Below are 17,062 nucleotides of genomic sequence, written 5' to 3'. Positions count from 1 at the left end.
TATGTTGTTTATTTAATTTTATTTTCACTATAGTTACCATACCATGTAATACTCATTTCAGGTATATAATATAGTAATTCTACAATTCTCTACATTACTGAATGTTCATCATGATAAGTATACTTTTAATCCCCTTCACCTATTTCACGCATCTCCTCACCCAACTCCACTCTGGTAACCATCAGTTTGTTCTCTACTTTAATAGTCTGTTTTTTGGGTTGTCTCTTTTTTCCTGTGTTCAAGTGTTTTGTTTCTTAAATTCCACATATCAGTGAAATTATGTGGTATTTGTCTTTCTCTGACTTATTTCAATTACCATAATGCTCTCTAGTTCCATCCATGTCATTGCAAATAGCAAGGTTCCATCCTTTTTTATGGCTGAATAATATTTCATTGTATATATATCACATCTTTATTCATCTATTGATGGACACTTGGGCTGCTTCTATAATTTTCCTCTTGTAAATAATTCTGCAATAAACATAGTGATGCATATATCTTTCCAAATTAGTGTTTTCATATTTTTGGGTAGATAATCAGTAGTGGAATTTCTGGATTGTATGATAATTCTATTTTTAATTTTTTTGAGGAAGCTCCATACTGTGTTCCGCAGAGGCTGCACCAGTTTGCATTGCCACCAACAGTACATATGGGTTCCTTTTTCTCCACATCCTCAACCAACACTTATTTCTTGTGTTTTTTATTTTAGTCATTCTAACAGATGTGAGATATCTCATTGTAGTTTTGATTTGCTCTTTCCTGATGATGACTGATACTTAGCATCTTTTCATGTGTCTTGGCCATCTATAGGTCTTCTTTGGAATAATGTCTCACCATGTGTTCTGCCCATTTTTCAGTTGAATTTTTTTCTGGTGTTGTATAAGTTCTTTATATACTACGAACACCAACATTTTATCAAATATGTCATTTGCAAATATCTTCTCCGAATCAGTTGTTTGTCTTTTAGTCTTATTAACCATTTCTTTTGCTGTGAAGAAGCTTTTTTATTTTGATGTAGTCCCAATAGTTTATTTTTCTTTTTGTTTCCCTTCTTTCAAAATATTTCTCTAGAAAAACATTGCTACAGACAACGTCAGACAATTTACAGCCCATTTCTCTTCTAGGAATTTTGTGGTTTCAGGTCTCAGGTTTCAGGTAGACCTTTAATACATTTTAAATTTATTTTTCCATATGGTGAAAGCAAGTGATCCAGTTTTATTCTTTTGCATGTAACTGTCCAGTTTTCCTAACACCATTTTTGAAGAGACTATTTTTCCCACTGCATGTTCTTGTCTCCTTTGTTGAAGATTAATTGACCATATAATTTTGGGTTTATTTCTGGGTCCTGTTTTTTCTGTTACACTGATCTATTTTTGTGCCAGTACCATACTGTTTTGATTACTACAGCTTCATATTTGGAAATCAGGGATTGTAATACTTCCAGTTTTGTTCTTTTTTCAAGATTGCTTTGGCCATTCAGAGCCTTTGTGGTCACACACAAATTTTAGGATTGATTCTTCAGCTCTGTGAAAATTGATGTTGGTATTTTGGTAGGGATTGAATTATATATGCAGATTGCTTTAGGTTGTATGGACATTTTAACAATATTTGTTCTTCTAATCCATGAGCATGGAATATCTTCCCATTTGTTTGTGTCATCTTCAATTTCTTTGATTAGTGTGTTACAGTTTCAGAGTATAAGTCTTTCCCCTCCTTAGTTAAGTTTATTTCTAGGTATTTTATTCCTTTTTGGAAAATTGTAAATGGGATTTTTTTTAATTTCTCCTTCTGCTACTTCATTATTCATATATAAGAAGGCAACCCATTTTTGTGTATTGATTTCTTGCTATGCAACTTTGCTGAATTTTTTTTAATTTTTTTTAATGTTTATTTATTTTTGAGACAGAGAGAGACAGAGCATGAACAGGGGAGGGTCAGAGAGAGAGGAAGACACAGAATCCAAAGCAGGCTCCAGGCTCTGAGCTGTCAGCACAGAGCCCGACGTGGGGCTCGAACTCACGGACTGTGAGACCATGACCCGAGCCCAAGTCGGGTCTGAGCCACCCAGGTGCCCCAACAACTTTGCTGAATTCATATAGAAGTTCTGATAGCATTTTGATGGAAGTTTTAGGGTTTTACTTGTGTAATATCATGTTATTCTGAAAATAGTGAAAGTTTTATTTCTTCCTTAACAATTTGGATGCCCTTTTATTTCTTTTTATTGTCTGATTGCTGTGGCTAGGAATTTCCGTGGTGTATTGAATAAACGTGATGAGAATGGACATCTTTGTTCTGCTCCTGCCCTTAGGGGAAAGGTTCTCAACTTTTCACCAATAATGTTATCTGTGGGATTTCAAATATGGCCTTTATTATGTTGAAGTATGTTCCCTCTAAACCTACTTTGTTGAGAGTTGTTATCATGTATAGATGTTGTACATTGTCAAGTGCATTTTCTGCATCTATAGAAATGATCATAGTATTTTTATCCTTTCTCTTGTTGATGTTATACATCACATTGATTGATTTGTGAATATACCCTTGCATCCCAGGAATAAATCTCACTTGATTGTGGTAAATGATTTTTTTAATGTACTGTTGGATTCAGTTTGCTAATATTTTGTTGAGGATTTTGTCATCTGTGTTCAACAGAGATAGTGGCCTGTAGTTCTCTCTCTCTCTCTTTCTCTCTCTCTCTCTCTCCCCCTTTCTTTGTGTAGTGTCTTTATCTTGTTCTGGTAACAGGTTAATGCTGACCTCATAGAATGAATTTGGAAGTTTCCTTCCTCTCCTATTTTTTTGAAAAGTTTGAGAAGAATTATTATTAACTCTTCTTTAAATGTTTGGTATAATTCACCTGTAAAGCTGTCTCCTCCTGGACTTCTGTTTCTTGGGAGTTTTTTTTTTTTTTTTTTCTTAATTTGATTCAATTACTGATTACTGATCATCAATCTGTTCAAATGTTCTATTTCTGACTCAGATTTGAAAGTTTATATGTTTCTAGGAATTTATCCATTTTTTTTCTGGGTTGCCCAATTATTTTGAACATAATTTTTCATAATATTCTCTTATATTTCTTTGTATTTCCGTGGTATCAGTTGTTATCTCTCCTCTTTATTTTCTGAAATTGTTATTTGAGTCTCTCTCTGTCTCTCTCTCTCTCACTCCCTCTCACTCCCTCTCTCTCTTTCTTTATGGGTTTGGCTAAAGGTTTATCAACTCATTTGATTTTATCAAAGAACCAGCTCCTGGTTTTATTTATCTGTTCTATTGTTTGCTTAGTTACTATTTTACTTAATTTTGCTCTAATCTTTATTATTTCCTTCCTTCTATTGGTCTGGGGGGTTCTTTGCTCTTCTTTTGCTAGCTCCTTTAGGCATAAGGTTAGGATATTTATTTGAGATTTTTTTCTTGCTTCTTAAGGTAGGCCTGCATTGCTGTTATCTTCCCTCTCAGATCAAATTTTGCTGCATCTGAAAAATGTTGGACCATTGTATTTTCATTTTTATTTTTCATATATTTTTTAATTTTCTCTTTGATTTCTTTATTGACCCATTAACTATTTAGTAGCATGTTATTTAACCTCCAAATATACATTTTTCTTTCCAGATTTTTTCTTGTAGTTGATTTCTAATTTCATAGCATTGTGTCATCACTCTTGTAGGGGTCATGCCAATCTTCTGTGTATTGTTCCAATTTTAGTATATATGCTGCTGAAATAAGCACACTAGTTTCATTGCATTGTGATTGGAACAGATGCATGGTATGACTTCAGTCTTTTTTAATTTGTTGAGGCCTGTTTTGTGACTTAATATGTGTTCTATTCTGGAGAATGTTCCATGCGCACTTGAAAAATAATATGTATTCTTCTGTTTTAGGCTGGAATTTTCTGAATATACTGTTAGATCCATCTGGTCCAATATATCATTCAAAGCCACCGTTACCTTGTTTTTTAGGTCGTTATTTAAATTCCAGTTAGTTAACATACAGTGTAATATTAGTTTCAGGTGTATGATATAGTGATTCAAACCTTGCATACAATACGCAGTTCTCATCACAATAAGTGTACTCCTTAATCCCCATAACCTATTTGACCCATCTCCTTACTCTCCTCTCCGCTGGTAACCATCGTTTTTTTCTCTACAGTTAAGGATCTGTTTCTTGGTTTGCTTCTCTCTCTCCCTTTTTTTCTTTTAGTTTATTTGTTTTGTTTCTTAAACTCCACATATAAGTGAAATCATATGATATTTGTCTTTCTCTGACTGACTTATTTCACTTAGCACAATACTCTATAACTCTATCCATGTCATAAATGGCAAAATTTCATTTTTTAAGGATGAATAGTCTATTATATCCATCTCAGATCTTCTTTATCCTTTGCATCCTTTTATTTTGCGAATCCTTTGCCTAATTTTTATAGATATATTTATTTTACTGATTTTGTGAGTCCTACTTTTCTTACTCCTACTTGTGGTCTTTTCTTTGCACTCGAAAAATTCCTGTTAACATTTCTTGTAGGGATGGTTTAGTGGTCATTAATTGCTTTAACTTTGTCTGGGAAACTCTTTATCTCTCCTATTCTGAATGATAGCTTTGCTGGATAGAGTATTCTTGGCTGCAAGTTGGGTTTGTTTGTTTGTTTGTTTGTTTGTTTGTTTTCTTTCAACACTTTGAATATATTTGCCACTCCCCTCTGGCCTGTAAAGTTTCTGCTGGAAAATCATCTGATAGCTTTATGGAATTTCCTCTGTATATAATTTTTTTTTCTTTTCTCTTGCTGGTTTTAAAATTATCTTTATCATTACCTTTTGCATTTTAATTACTATATGTTTTGTGTGGACTTCCTTGGGTTGATTTGTTAGGGGCTCTCTGTATGTCCTGAATCTGAATTTTACTTTCTTTTCCAGATTTGGGGAGTAACTATTATTTTTTTCAAGTACATTTTTTTGACCTCCTTTTCTCTCTTCTTCTCATATCCCTACAATGGGAATGTTATTACCCTTGATGATGTCAATGTTGTTCCCTACATCTATTATCATTTTTATTTTGTTTCTCTCTTTCCTATCCGGCTTGGTTGCTTTCTATTATTCTGTCCCTCAGGTCACTGATAGGTTCTTTTGCTTCCTTTAGTCTATTGTATATTTGATCTAGTGTATTTTTTATTTCTGTTATTGATTTCTTCATCTCTGGTTCCTTTTTTATGTTCCCTCTTTGTTAAGGGCCTCACTGATGTTGTGCACTCTTTTCCCAACTCCAGGGAGTATCTTTATTACCATTACTTTCTATGTCAGACATATTATATAGCTATATACTAGCTCTCTTGTCTTGATTTTGTCCTGTTCTTTCATTTAGGACATGTTCTTCTGTATCCTCATTTGTCTAACTCTGTCTGTTTTTATTGTTAGGAAAATAACCTATATCTCCTGCTCTTGAAAGTAGTGGCCTTATGCAAAATAGGACCTGTAGTGCCCTGCAGTATGATTTCTCCTGTTCACCAGAACCTGGCACTTCAGGGGTATCTCTTGTGTGTTGCATGTGCCCTACTGTTATATCTGAGTTGTGTTTGCCTTCAGTCCATTAACCTAAAATGGCTTTCTTTACATATTGTGTGCAGGGTTTGTTCCCTGTGTTGTTAGTGGGCCAATCTGGGGCTTCCTTGGATTTGTGTTGAGACAGACTGAGCATTTGCCAGAACTACAGTAGCACCAAACTGTAGGATGCTTTATCTGTGTTGTGCTCTGAGTTTTCTTTGGTGGGTGGGGCCTGCAGTCAGACCAGCTGTCTTCCTCCAGCCCACTTCTGGGCTGAAGTGAGACTGGTGTTCATGATTATATTCCCCTCTCCCTGGGGCAGGAAGCAGCTCGTGGTGGTGCTGACCCCTATCTGTGATTCTTGTCCACTGCCAGGCTTGTGTCACTGCTTTGGATGTACTCTTGCCAAGGGTGTACTGGAAGGGGCAGGTCTGCAAGAAAGTGCAGAGATGGAGTGCAGTGTTAGCAAGATTAGAGCAGATCTGCTGTGGGAGAAGACCTATAGTCACTTTGGAATATTCCTGTGGCAGGGTTGGAGAGAGTGGGTCTACAGTTATGCAGTGACAGCAAGTTCCACACTGGCCGACTACAGGAGGGAACTTGCACCCAGTCAAAACTCCTGCTAAAGCCATGTGGGTTGGAGGGGACAGATCCACAGAAGCTTGGGAATGGGATGCTGTTAGTCAGCTATGTGGAGAATGTGTGGTGTCTTGGTTGCTGCAGATGTCTGTATGTCTAGGCTGTCAGGCAGAGAAGGGAAATGGGGTCTGCCAGTTTCTTTGTTCCTGGATAAGTCTCCCAATGATCCCTGCCCCACCAGCATATGCTTTGAGATTACTAAACAATGCGTCTTCCCAAATACCCCCAGATGTTTTCCCAACTTTCTATGTTGTATCTCTTTGGGGCTGATTGTTGTGTTGTCTCTTTAAGGGTGCAGACTCGGTTTTCTCCGTTTTCTCCCAGCTCTCCTAGAGCCAAGTCTGCTGCTTTTTAAAGTTCCAGGTGTTAAGACTGCTGTTTGTAAAAACTTGCAAAATAATACCCCTCTGATTTTCAAAGCTAAATGTTATGGATATCCATATTCCTGTGGGGTTCCCCGTGCCTGGGGTGCCTGGTGTAAAGGACTCTTTCTTTTCTCTTTTTGTGCTGAAAACATCCCTAGCTACTGGGATAGTCCTGTGGGTCATTTAGTTCCCGACCATGTCTTTATCCTTCCTACCCTTTTTGATGTGGCTTCTCTACATTTGGCTATGGACAATCTTTTCTGCCAGTGTTTGGGTTATTTTCAGGGTTATTTGAACTGTCTAGTTGTACCCATGTGATGAGGTTAGCTTAGAAAACTTCTACTCCACCACATTCCCCAGATATCCCATGGTATTTCTTTTTGTGTGTCTAGATTTTTCTATGGAAAACCATCAGATACACACCAACCTTCAATTCACCCAGTATCATTTCCAGAATTACAAAAATGTTTCTCTGTGGTCACTTGAGTTTCTCAATTTTAATCACCCATGAATTTGTAGGAGTTGGTCATCCAAAGTAACCTGTCAGTGTGTTTGAAGTCCTCAGCCTCCCCCACTTTTAGCATTACTATCTCTAAATGTAGTCCATATATCTGTGCTATTATTTGCAAATAATTTTATGATTTAAACACACATACTAGTCCTCTGATATTGATATTTAATTGCATATTTAATTCACACAGTAATCATGTGATATAAGAAAGAGATGTAGTTTTACTAACTAAAGACAGAGTCCTACTAAAAACTCTCTGTGTTCTGTGTATTATACCAAGTTGTTACACTGAACTGCCTTAATTTTAAGCCAATAAAATACCAATTTTGGACTGCCTCGTGATTCAGCATCATCCATGCTTCTGCAACTTTGCCATTATTATGGTACCTGAACCGTAGGAGGTATATATTTCGTTTGTCTTCTTATATTTTTAAACTGTTCTGAAAGGAGGCTGTTAAAACAGAGGATAAAAACCATTACTGAATGTAACATGATATTTCAAAAAAGTATATGTAACCTAGAATTGTCAAAATTCTAGGCAGCTACTCATCAATGGAATGGGACCTTTCTATGAGTTATATTGTCAAGACTAGGGCAGCATTCTTAACAATTTTTAAGGAAATTAAGTCAAATACAATTAAAGTATGTAAAGCAATGTGAAATGTTCATACCAATTTCCAAGAAGACAGTCTGGCCTTAGAAATGTTTTGATGGACTTGACATCACAGAATTCAATTTTACATCTGTCATCCTATGAAAACGTACTCATATTTTAGAACCATCATCTATAAACTTCTTAAGAGAAGGTGTGTCCCAAATCAATTTGTGATTATTATCTACTTTGTAAACTTTGGATATATTCTTAACATAATGTAAGTGATTATACATGAAAAATAAGAAGACTCAAAACAATAAGACTTCTTTTAGGCAATAGTGTTTTAAATGTTTTAAGAAAGTTGGTTCTGCTATCTAACATGGATTACTATAATTAATGAGAGCTGTGCAATTCATCCATGGTATCAAAGTTTTTTATGGTTTCAGTGCTGAGAGATTAGAAGTTGCATACATTTTTTAACAATCCCTTGTATAAAGAAAAAGAAGATATTATTTTCATAACACACTGTTTTAGAGAATTTAATTTTTTTAAAAGATCTATTCCTTTGCTGTTTCCTTGCTTAAACAGCAAAGTATTCTTGTTTGTTTGTTTGTTTTGTAAGAGCACTATAGAAAAACACTTGAAAGAAATCTTAAACAGGAATCTGAATTTTCCTTTGAAGGCTACAGTTTATAGAGGGAAAATATGTACTTGAAAGGCAAACAAAAACCACAACAAAATTTCTTTAAGCCAAAAGACAAAATAAAAAAATATATATATAAATATATAAATATATATATATATATATATATATATATATATATATATATATATATATAACATATATGAGGCTTTGATTTACCAAAGTTCTTAAATGAATTTTTAGTGTGATATTTTCCATAATTTATAAAGTCTCTTTCCTCTATGAAAATGCAACACTCATGGTTTTGTTTTATTCTTTGGTCTTTATCTTTCTCACTGGTTCCTTTTTCTTCTCTTTAAGAATATATTCTTCAAGGTGAAAAGTATTGACATCACTTCTTTAAATTCTATACTCTGACCCTTAATAAGACTATTTTCTTTTTTTTTTAAAATTTTTTTTTAACATTCATTTTTGAGAGAGAGAGAGAGAGAGAGAGAGAGAGAGACAGAGTATAAGTGGGGGATGGGCAGAGAGAGAGGTAGATATAGAATCCAAAGCAGCTCCAGGCTCTGAGCTGTCAGCACAAAGCCTGACATGGGGCTTGAACTCACGGACCATGAGATCATGACCTGACCTGAAGTCAGACACTTAACTGACTGAGCCACCCTGATGCCCCAATAAGACTATTTTCAAATTTTCAAATATTGACCTCTATCTCCAATTTCAGACAAACATTGAAATTAAATAATTCCTAATACTTCTTTATACCATAACACCAAACTCATATCTGTCTAAAATGTCCTTTTTCTCTCAATTCTTTTATCTATCTATTGGGACAGGATTAAACTAATACTTGATACAATGCCTCAGTCTTCATTGGTACTTAGAAAAGTAGAATGAATTGGATCACATTTTTTCCTACACTGAAAACTAGTATTTTTTTCATGCCCCATTCTCTCTTTTCAAAGACTGAGGTTTGACTTCTTTTTTTTTTAATTTTATTTTATTTTTGAAAAAGAGAGTGCAAGTAGGGCAGGGGCAGAGAGTGAGGGACACAGAGGATCTAAAGTGGGCTCTGTGTTGACAACAGTGAGCCAGATACGGGACTCAATCTCACAAAACATGAGATCATGACCTGAGCCAAATAGGATGCTCAACTGACTAAGCCACCCAGGCATTTGAGGTTTGATTTCTTCTAATTTTTTCGTAGCACCCTTCTTTTATATTCACTGCATGAATAAATTATTCCAAATTATAGCTAAGAAAAATAATTCATATTATATGTTACCTCACATTCCTAGAGAATATCAACATGAAATTAATCTCCTAAAATATAAGTTTCAAGATATTCTTTATTAAAATTACTCAGTGGTGAAGTGGGGAGAAGGGATGAATAGTCAGAGCAGAGAAGATTTTTAGGTAGTGAATATAGCTGTATGTTATTATAATGATAGATATATGTCATAATATATTTGTTCAAACCCACAGAATGTAAAACACCAAGAGTAAACCCTAAGATACACTATGGACTTTGTGTGATTATGATTTATCAATGTAGGTTCATCACTTGTAACAAACGTACCACTTTGGTGGGGGGATGTTGGAAATACAAGAGGGATGTTGGATGGAGGCAGAAGGTATCTGCAAAATCTCTGTATCTTCCTCTCAATTTTTCTGTGAACCTAAAATTGCTATAAACAATTCAAATATCATAAATAGGGGCACCTGGTGGCTCAATCATCAAGCATCAGACTTTTGATTTTGGCTCAGGTCATGATCTCACTGTTCATGAGATAGAACCCAGGTTTGGGCTCTGCCCTGACAGTGTGAAGCCTACTTGGAAGTCTCTCTCACTCTCACTCTCTCTTTTCCCATCCCCTGCTTGCTTTCTATCAAATTTCTATCAAAGTAAATAAACATTTAAAATTATAAATACCTTTAAAGTTATTGTTATTAGTAATTTTCAATGGCTACTTACATTACTCTTCTTGGTTTCCCACCTAGAAATCTAAATATTATAAGCACTGAACAATGTGCTTGCCTTTCTGTTTGTATCTGCTTTAGTACCCAACGTGTCACCATAATTCCAACCAAACTGATATTCTCACTGCACTTTAAATTTCTTCTAAAGATTTCCATTCCTTTAAGTGCATTGTGCTTGCTATTGTTTCAAATCTTAATAATGTCTCTCCTATCTCCTCACATATCCAAATCTTACTAATGCTGAAAGCCCAACACACATTTGACCCACTTCAGGAAAGTTTTCCTAAACTTGCTGTTTAATGGTAGTTTCCCCCATTATTGAGGCATTAAAACACGGTTGCCTTTGGTAGCAGATAGAGTAGGATCTAAATGTTTATCTCTTAGTATATTGTGACTTTGGACACATTTCTTGATTTTTTTATATTCAAATTCCTTAGGCATTGGATAATACGTCGAATTCACTTCATTTTGTGAAGACTGGTTTAACTTTATATGTATATAAGTGTGTATAGGTGTGTTTGCATACAGTGTCCTAAATATAGACATAACAAGTGTTCAGTAAATTATACCTATAATTGTTTCTAAAGTACTTCTTATCTTTTCCACTCATTTAATCACTGATCACATATTTAGCAGGTATAATGTCACATTTATGGATGCTGTCCCAGTTCTCTCCTCTTTTCTAACTCTATGTATGATTTTAGTATTTTAGTTATCTTAAATCCCTCACAACACCAAAGAGACAAGTCACTTAATAAATATCTTTTGACTTCCATGGAATAAAATTTCTCCCTCAACCTCTGCCTAGGATCATAAAGTTTTATACATGGAAGCACATCCTGAAAAGTACATGCCTAGATTGTAGATTTAGGGAAATTCAGAGATAATATCCATAAGTATTGATACTAAGAATATTGCAAGAATAATTTCTGATTAGAATATTGCCCTGATGCAATATTTAAAAAAGCTTTGGCTTAGAGTTAGTAGAGTTAGTTAGTTATCCCATTCATTGGATATCAGCTCAGTGACTTTGGTCAAGTGATATAAATTCTCTAGGTATCCACTTTCTTCTCTAAAATTATGGGCGTGAGAACAGAGTCTCCAGAGCCAAGCACAGACAAGAGGCCCACGGAAGAGGGTGGGAAGGGCGGCAAGGCTGTGCACGCTACGTGGACTGGCGGGAGAGAGCCAGGGTGGAGGGGCCGCCCACTGGCCAAGTGGAGACCCCGAGTCTGGCTTGCAAAAGCAGAGTGGCCAGACAGAGTGTGTTTGGACAGCGAGCGGAACTTAATATCTGGAAGGTTATAAGCTAACAGCTCTGCTCAGAGAGTGGGAGGGCTGGAGGACAAACGGAGGGAGAGTTGTTGAGCCCCAGACAACGGCAGAGCTCAGCTTGGTGGGGAGCAAAGGCACTTGCCAGCGCCATCTCCCACGCCAATCCCCCAGCCAAAATCCCAAAGGGAACCAGTTCCTGCCAGGGAACTTGCTTGCACCATGCAAACACCCAAAGCTGTGCTTCTGCGGATCCATCCCTCCAGCAGCGGGTCTGACTCCCTCCGGCTGCCGCAGGGCCCCTCCTGAAGTGGATCACCGAAGGAGAAGCAAGCTGACCCTGCCCCTCCTGCCCCATGAACCTTGTCGATCCACCCCAGCTAATAGACCAGATCCCCAGCACCACAAGCCTGGCAGTGTGCAAGTAGCCCAGACGGACCAAGCCACCTCACAGTGAATCCCGCCCCTCGGAGAGGGAAAGAGCAGGCACACACCAGTCTGACTGTGGTCCCTGGGGTGGGCTGGGAGCAGACATCAGGTCTGACTGCGGCCCCACCCACCAATGCAAGTTATTCAAGACAGCACAAGGGAAGTGCCCTGCAGTTTCGCACCACTCCAGGAACTATCCAAAATGATGAAATGGAAGAATTCCCCTCAAAAGAATCTCCAGGAAATAACAACAGCTAACGAATTGATCAAAAACGATTTAAACAATATAACAGAAAGTGAATTTAGAATAGTAGTCATAAAATTAATCGCTGGGCTTGAAAACAGTATAAAGGACAGCTGAAAATCTCTTGCTACAGATCAAGGGACTAAGGAAAGTCAGGAGGACCTAAAAATGTGATAAACGAGCTGCAAAATAAAATGGAAACGATCACGGCTCAGATTGAAGAGGCAGAGGAGAGAATAGGTGAAGAAGAAGATAAAATTATGGAAAAAGAAGAAGCTGAGAAAAAGAGAGATAAAAAAAAATCCAGGAGTATGAGGGGAAAATTAGAGAACTAAGTGATGCGCTAAAGAGAAATAATCTATGAATAATTGGCATTCCAGAGGAGGAAGAGAGAGGGAAAGGTGCTGAAGGTGTACTTGAAGAAATAATAGCTGAGAACTTCCTAGATCTGGGGAAGGAAAAAGGCATTGAAATCCAAGAGGCACAGAGAACTCCCTTCAGACGTAACTTAAATCGATCTTCTGAATGACATATCATAGTGAAACTGGCAAAATACAATAATAAAGAGAAAATTCTGAAAGCAGTGAGGGATAAACATGCACTAACATATAAAGGGAGACCTATAAGACTCGTGACTGATCTCTCTTCTGAAACTTGGCAGGCCAGAAAGGAATGGCAGGAGATCTTCAACGTGACGAACAGAAAAAATATGTAGCCGAAAATCCTTTATCCAGCAAGACTGTCATTTAGAATAGAAGGAGAGATAAAGGTCTTCCCACAAAAAGAAAAACTGAAGGAATTCATCACCACTAAACTAGCCCTACAAGAGATCCTAAGGGGGATCCTGTGGGAGAAAGTACCAGAGACATCGCTACAAGCATGAAACCTACAGAGATCACAATGACTCTAAACCCGTATCTTTCTATGATAACACTGAATGTAAACGGACTAAAAGCTCCAACCAAAAGACATAGGGTATCAGAATGGTTTAAAAAACAAGACCCATCTATTTGCTGTCTATAAGAGACTCATTTTAGACATGAGGACACCTTCAGATTGAAAGTGAGGGGATGGAGAACTATTTATCATGCCACTGGAAGTCAAAAGAAAGCTGGAGTAGCCATAATTATCAGACAAACTGGATTTTAAATTAAAGGCTGTAACAAGAGATGAAGAAGGGCATTATATAATAATCACAGGGTCTATCCATCAGGAAGAGCTAACAATTATAAATGTCTATGCGCCGAATATGGGAGCCCCCAAATATAAAAAAACAATTACTCACAAACATAAGCAACCTTATTGATAAGAATGTGGTAATTGCAGGGGACTTTAACACTCCACTTACAGAAATGGATAGATCATCTAGACACATGGTCAATAAAGAAACAAGGGCCCTGAAGGATACATTGGATCAGATGGACTTGACAGATATACTTAGAACTCTGCATCCCAAAGCAACAGAATATACTTTCTTCTCGAGTGCACATGGAACATTCTCCAAGATAGATCACATACTGGGTCACAAAACAGCCCTTCATAAGTATATAAGAATTGAAATCATACCATGCATACTTTCAGACCACAATGCTATGACGCTTGAAATCAACCACAGGAAAAAGTCTGGAAAACCTCCAAAAGCATGGAGGTTAAAGAACACCTTACTAAAGAATGAGTGGGTCAACCAGGCAATTAGAGAAGAAATTTAAAAATATATGGAAACAAACGAAACTGAAAATACAACAATCCATACGCTTGGGATGCAGCGAAAGCAGTCCTGAGAGGAGAATACATTGACCTCGAGGCCTATCTCAAGAAGCAAGAAAATTCCCAAATACAAAATCTAACAATACACCTAAAGGAAATAGAAGCAGAACAGCAAAGACAGCCTAAACCCAGAGAAATAATAAAGATCAGAGCGGAAATAAACAACATAGAATCTAAAAAAGCTGTAGAGCAGATCAACGAAACCAAGAGTTGTTTTTTTTGAAAAAAACAAACAAAATTGATACACCTCTAGCCAGGCTTCTCAAAAACAAAAGGTACACGACCCAAATACATAAAATCATGAATGAAAATGGAATTATTACAACCAATCCCTCAGAGATACAAGCAATTACCAGGGAATACTATGAAAAATTATATGCCAAGAAACTGGACTACCTGGAAGAAATGGTCAAATTCCTAAACACCCACACGCTTCCAAAACTCAATCAGGAGGAAATAGAAAGCTTGAACAGACCCATAACCAGTGAAGAAATTGAATCAGTTATCAAAAATCTCCCAACAAATAAGAGTCCAGGACCAGATGGCTTCCCAGGGGAGTTCTACCAGACATTAAAGCAGAAATAATACCTATCCTTCTCAAGCTATTCCAAAGAATAGAAAGGGAAGGAAAACTTCCAGACTCATTCTATGAAGCCAGTATTACTTTGATTCCTAAACCAGACACAGACCCATTAAAAAAAGAGAACTACAGGCCAATATCCCTGATGAATATGGATGCAAAAATTCTCAATAAGATACTAGCAAATCGAATTCAAAAGCACATAAAAAGAATTATTCACCACGATCAAGTGGGATTCATTCCTGGGATGCAGGGCTGGTTCAACATTCGCAAATCAATCAACATGATACATCACATTAATAAAAGAAAAGATATGTACCATATGACCCTGTTAATCAATGCAGAAAAGGCATTTGACAAAATTCAGCACCCTTTCTTAATAAAAACCCTTGAGAAAGTCGGGATAGAAGGAACATACTTAAAGATCATAAAAACCATTTATGAAAGGCCCACAGCTAACATCATCCTCAATGAGGAAAAACTGAGAGCTTTTCCCCTGAGATCAGGAACACGACCGCTGTTGTTTAACATAGTGTTGGAAGTTCTAGCATCAGCAATCAGACAACAAAAGGAAATCAAAGGCATCAAAGTTGGCAAAGGTGAGGTCAAGCTTTCACTTTTTGCAGATGATATGATATTATGCATGGAAAATCCGATAGACTCCACCAAAAGTCTGCTAGAACTGATACAGGTTTTCAGCAAAGCCTCAGGATACAAAATCAATGTACAGAAATCAGTTGCATTCTTATACACTAAGAATGAAGCAACAGAAAGACAAATAAAGAAACTGATCCCATTCACAATTGCACCAAGAAGCATAAAAATACCTAGGAATAAATCTAACCAAAGATATAAAATATCTGTATGCTGAAAACTATAGAAAGCTTATGAAGGAAATGAAGAAGATATAAAGAAATGGAAAAGCATTTCGTGCTCATGGATTGGAAAAATAAATATTGTCAAAATGTCAATACTACCCAAAGCAATCTACACATTCAATGCAATCCCAATCAAAATTGCACCAGCATTCTTCTTGAAACTAGAACAAGCAATCCTAAAATTCATATGGAACCACAAAAGGCCCTGAATAGCCAAAGTAATTTTTAAGAAGAAGACCAAAGCAGGAGGCATCACAATCCCAGACATTAGCCTCTACTACAAAGCTGTCATCGTCAAGACAGCATGGTATTGGCACAAAAACAGACACATAGATCAATGGAATAGAATAGAAACCCCAGAACTAGACCCACAAACGTACGGCCAACTCATCTTTGACAAAGCAGGAAAGAACATCCAATGGAAAAAAGACAGCCTCTTTAACAAATGGTGCTGGGAGAACTGGGCAGCAACATGCAGAAGGTTGAAACTAGACCACTTTCTCACACCATTCACAAAAAAAAAACTCAAAATGGATAAAGGACCTGAATGGGAGACAGGAAACCATCAAAACCCTAGAGGAGAAAGCAGGAAAAGACCTCTCTGACCTCAGTCGTAGCAATTTCTTACTTGACACATCCCCAAAGGCAAGGGAATTAAAAGCAAAAATGAACTACTGGGACCTCATGAAGATAAAAAGCTTCCACACAGCAAAGTAAACAACCAACAAACCTAAAAGGCAACCAACGGAATGGGAAAAGATACTTGCAAATGACATATCGGACAAAGGGCTAGTATCCAAAATCTATAAAGAGCTCACCAAACTCCACACCGAAGAAACAAATAACCCAGTGAAGAAATGGGCAGAAAACATGAATAGACACTTCTCTAAAGAAGACATCCGGATGGCCAACAGGCACATGAAGAGATGCTCAACGTCGCTCCTCATCAGGGAAATACAAATCAAAAGCACACTCAGATATCACCTCATGTCAGTCAGAGTGGCCAAATTGAACAAATCAGGAGACTATAGATACTGGAGAGGATGTGGAGAAATGGGAACCCTCTTGCACTGTTGGTGGGAATGCAAATTGGTGCAGTCACTCTGGAAAACAGTGTGGAGTTTCCTCAAAAAATTAAAAATAGACCTACCCTATGACCCAGCAATAGCACTGCTAGGAATTTACCCAAGGGATACAGGAGTACTGACGCATAGGGGCACTTGTACCCCAATGTTTATAGCAGCACTCTTAACAATAGCCAAATTATGGAAAGAGCCTAAATGTCCATCAACTGATGAATGGATAAATAAATTATGGTTTATATACACAATGGAGTGCTATAGGGCAATGAGAAAGAACGAAATATGGCCCTTTGTAGCAACGTGGATGGAACTGGAGAGTGTGATGCTAAGTGAAATAAGCCATACAGAGAAAGACCATATGGTTTTATGGTGAAACCATCTACCATATGGTTTTACTCTTATGTGGATCCTGAGAAACTTAACAGAAACCCATGGGGAAGGGGAAGGAAAAAAAAAAAAAAAGAGGTTAGAGTGGGAGAGAGCCAAAGCATAAGAGACTTTTAAAAACAGAACAAACTGAAGTTTGATGGGGGATGGGAGGGCGGG

At 37.1% G+C, this 17,062-nt stretch overlaps 1 long non-coding RNA gene and 1 other non-coding gene across 3 annotated transcripts in view; one reads left to right on the top strand and one right to left on the bottom strand.

Annotated features, from left to right (window-relative positions):
• Positions 1-17,062, top strand: part of LOC123385059 — a 156,896-nt gene that overhangs the window by 75,521 nt on the left and 64,313 nt on the right. The gene's annotated exons all lie outside the window — the stretch shown is intronic.
• LOC111560320 lies at positions 3,616-3,723 on the bottom strand. Its single transcript, XR_002742074.1, has one exon. It is a non-coding gene; the product is annotated as a U6 spliceosomal RNA (small nuclear RNA).

The sequence above is a fragment of the Felis catus genome, chromosome B1, assembly GCF_018350175.1.
Source record: "Felis catus isolate Fca126 chromosome B1, F.catus_Fca126_mat1.0, whole genome shotgun sequence".
Classification (NCBI taxonomy): Eukaryota; Metazoa; Chordata; class Mammalia; order Carnivora; family Felidae; genus Felis; species Felis catus.
This window is presented reverse-complemented; position numbering and strand designations above follow the sequence as displayed.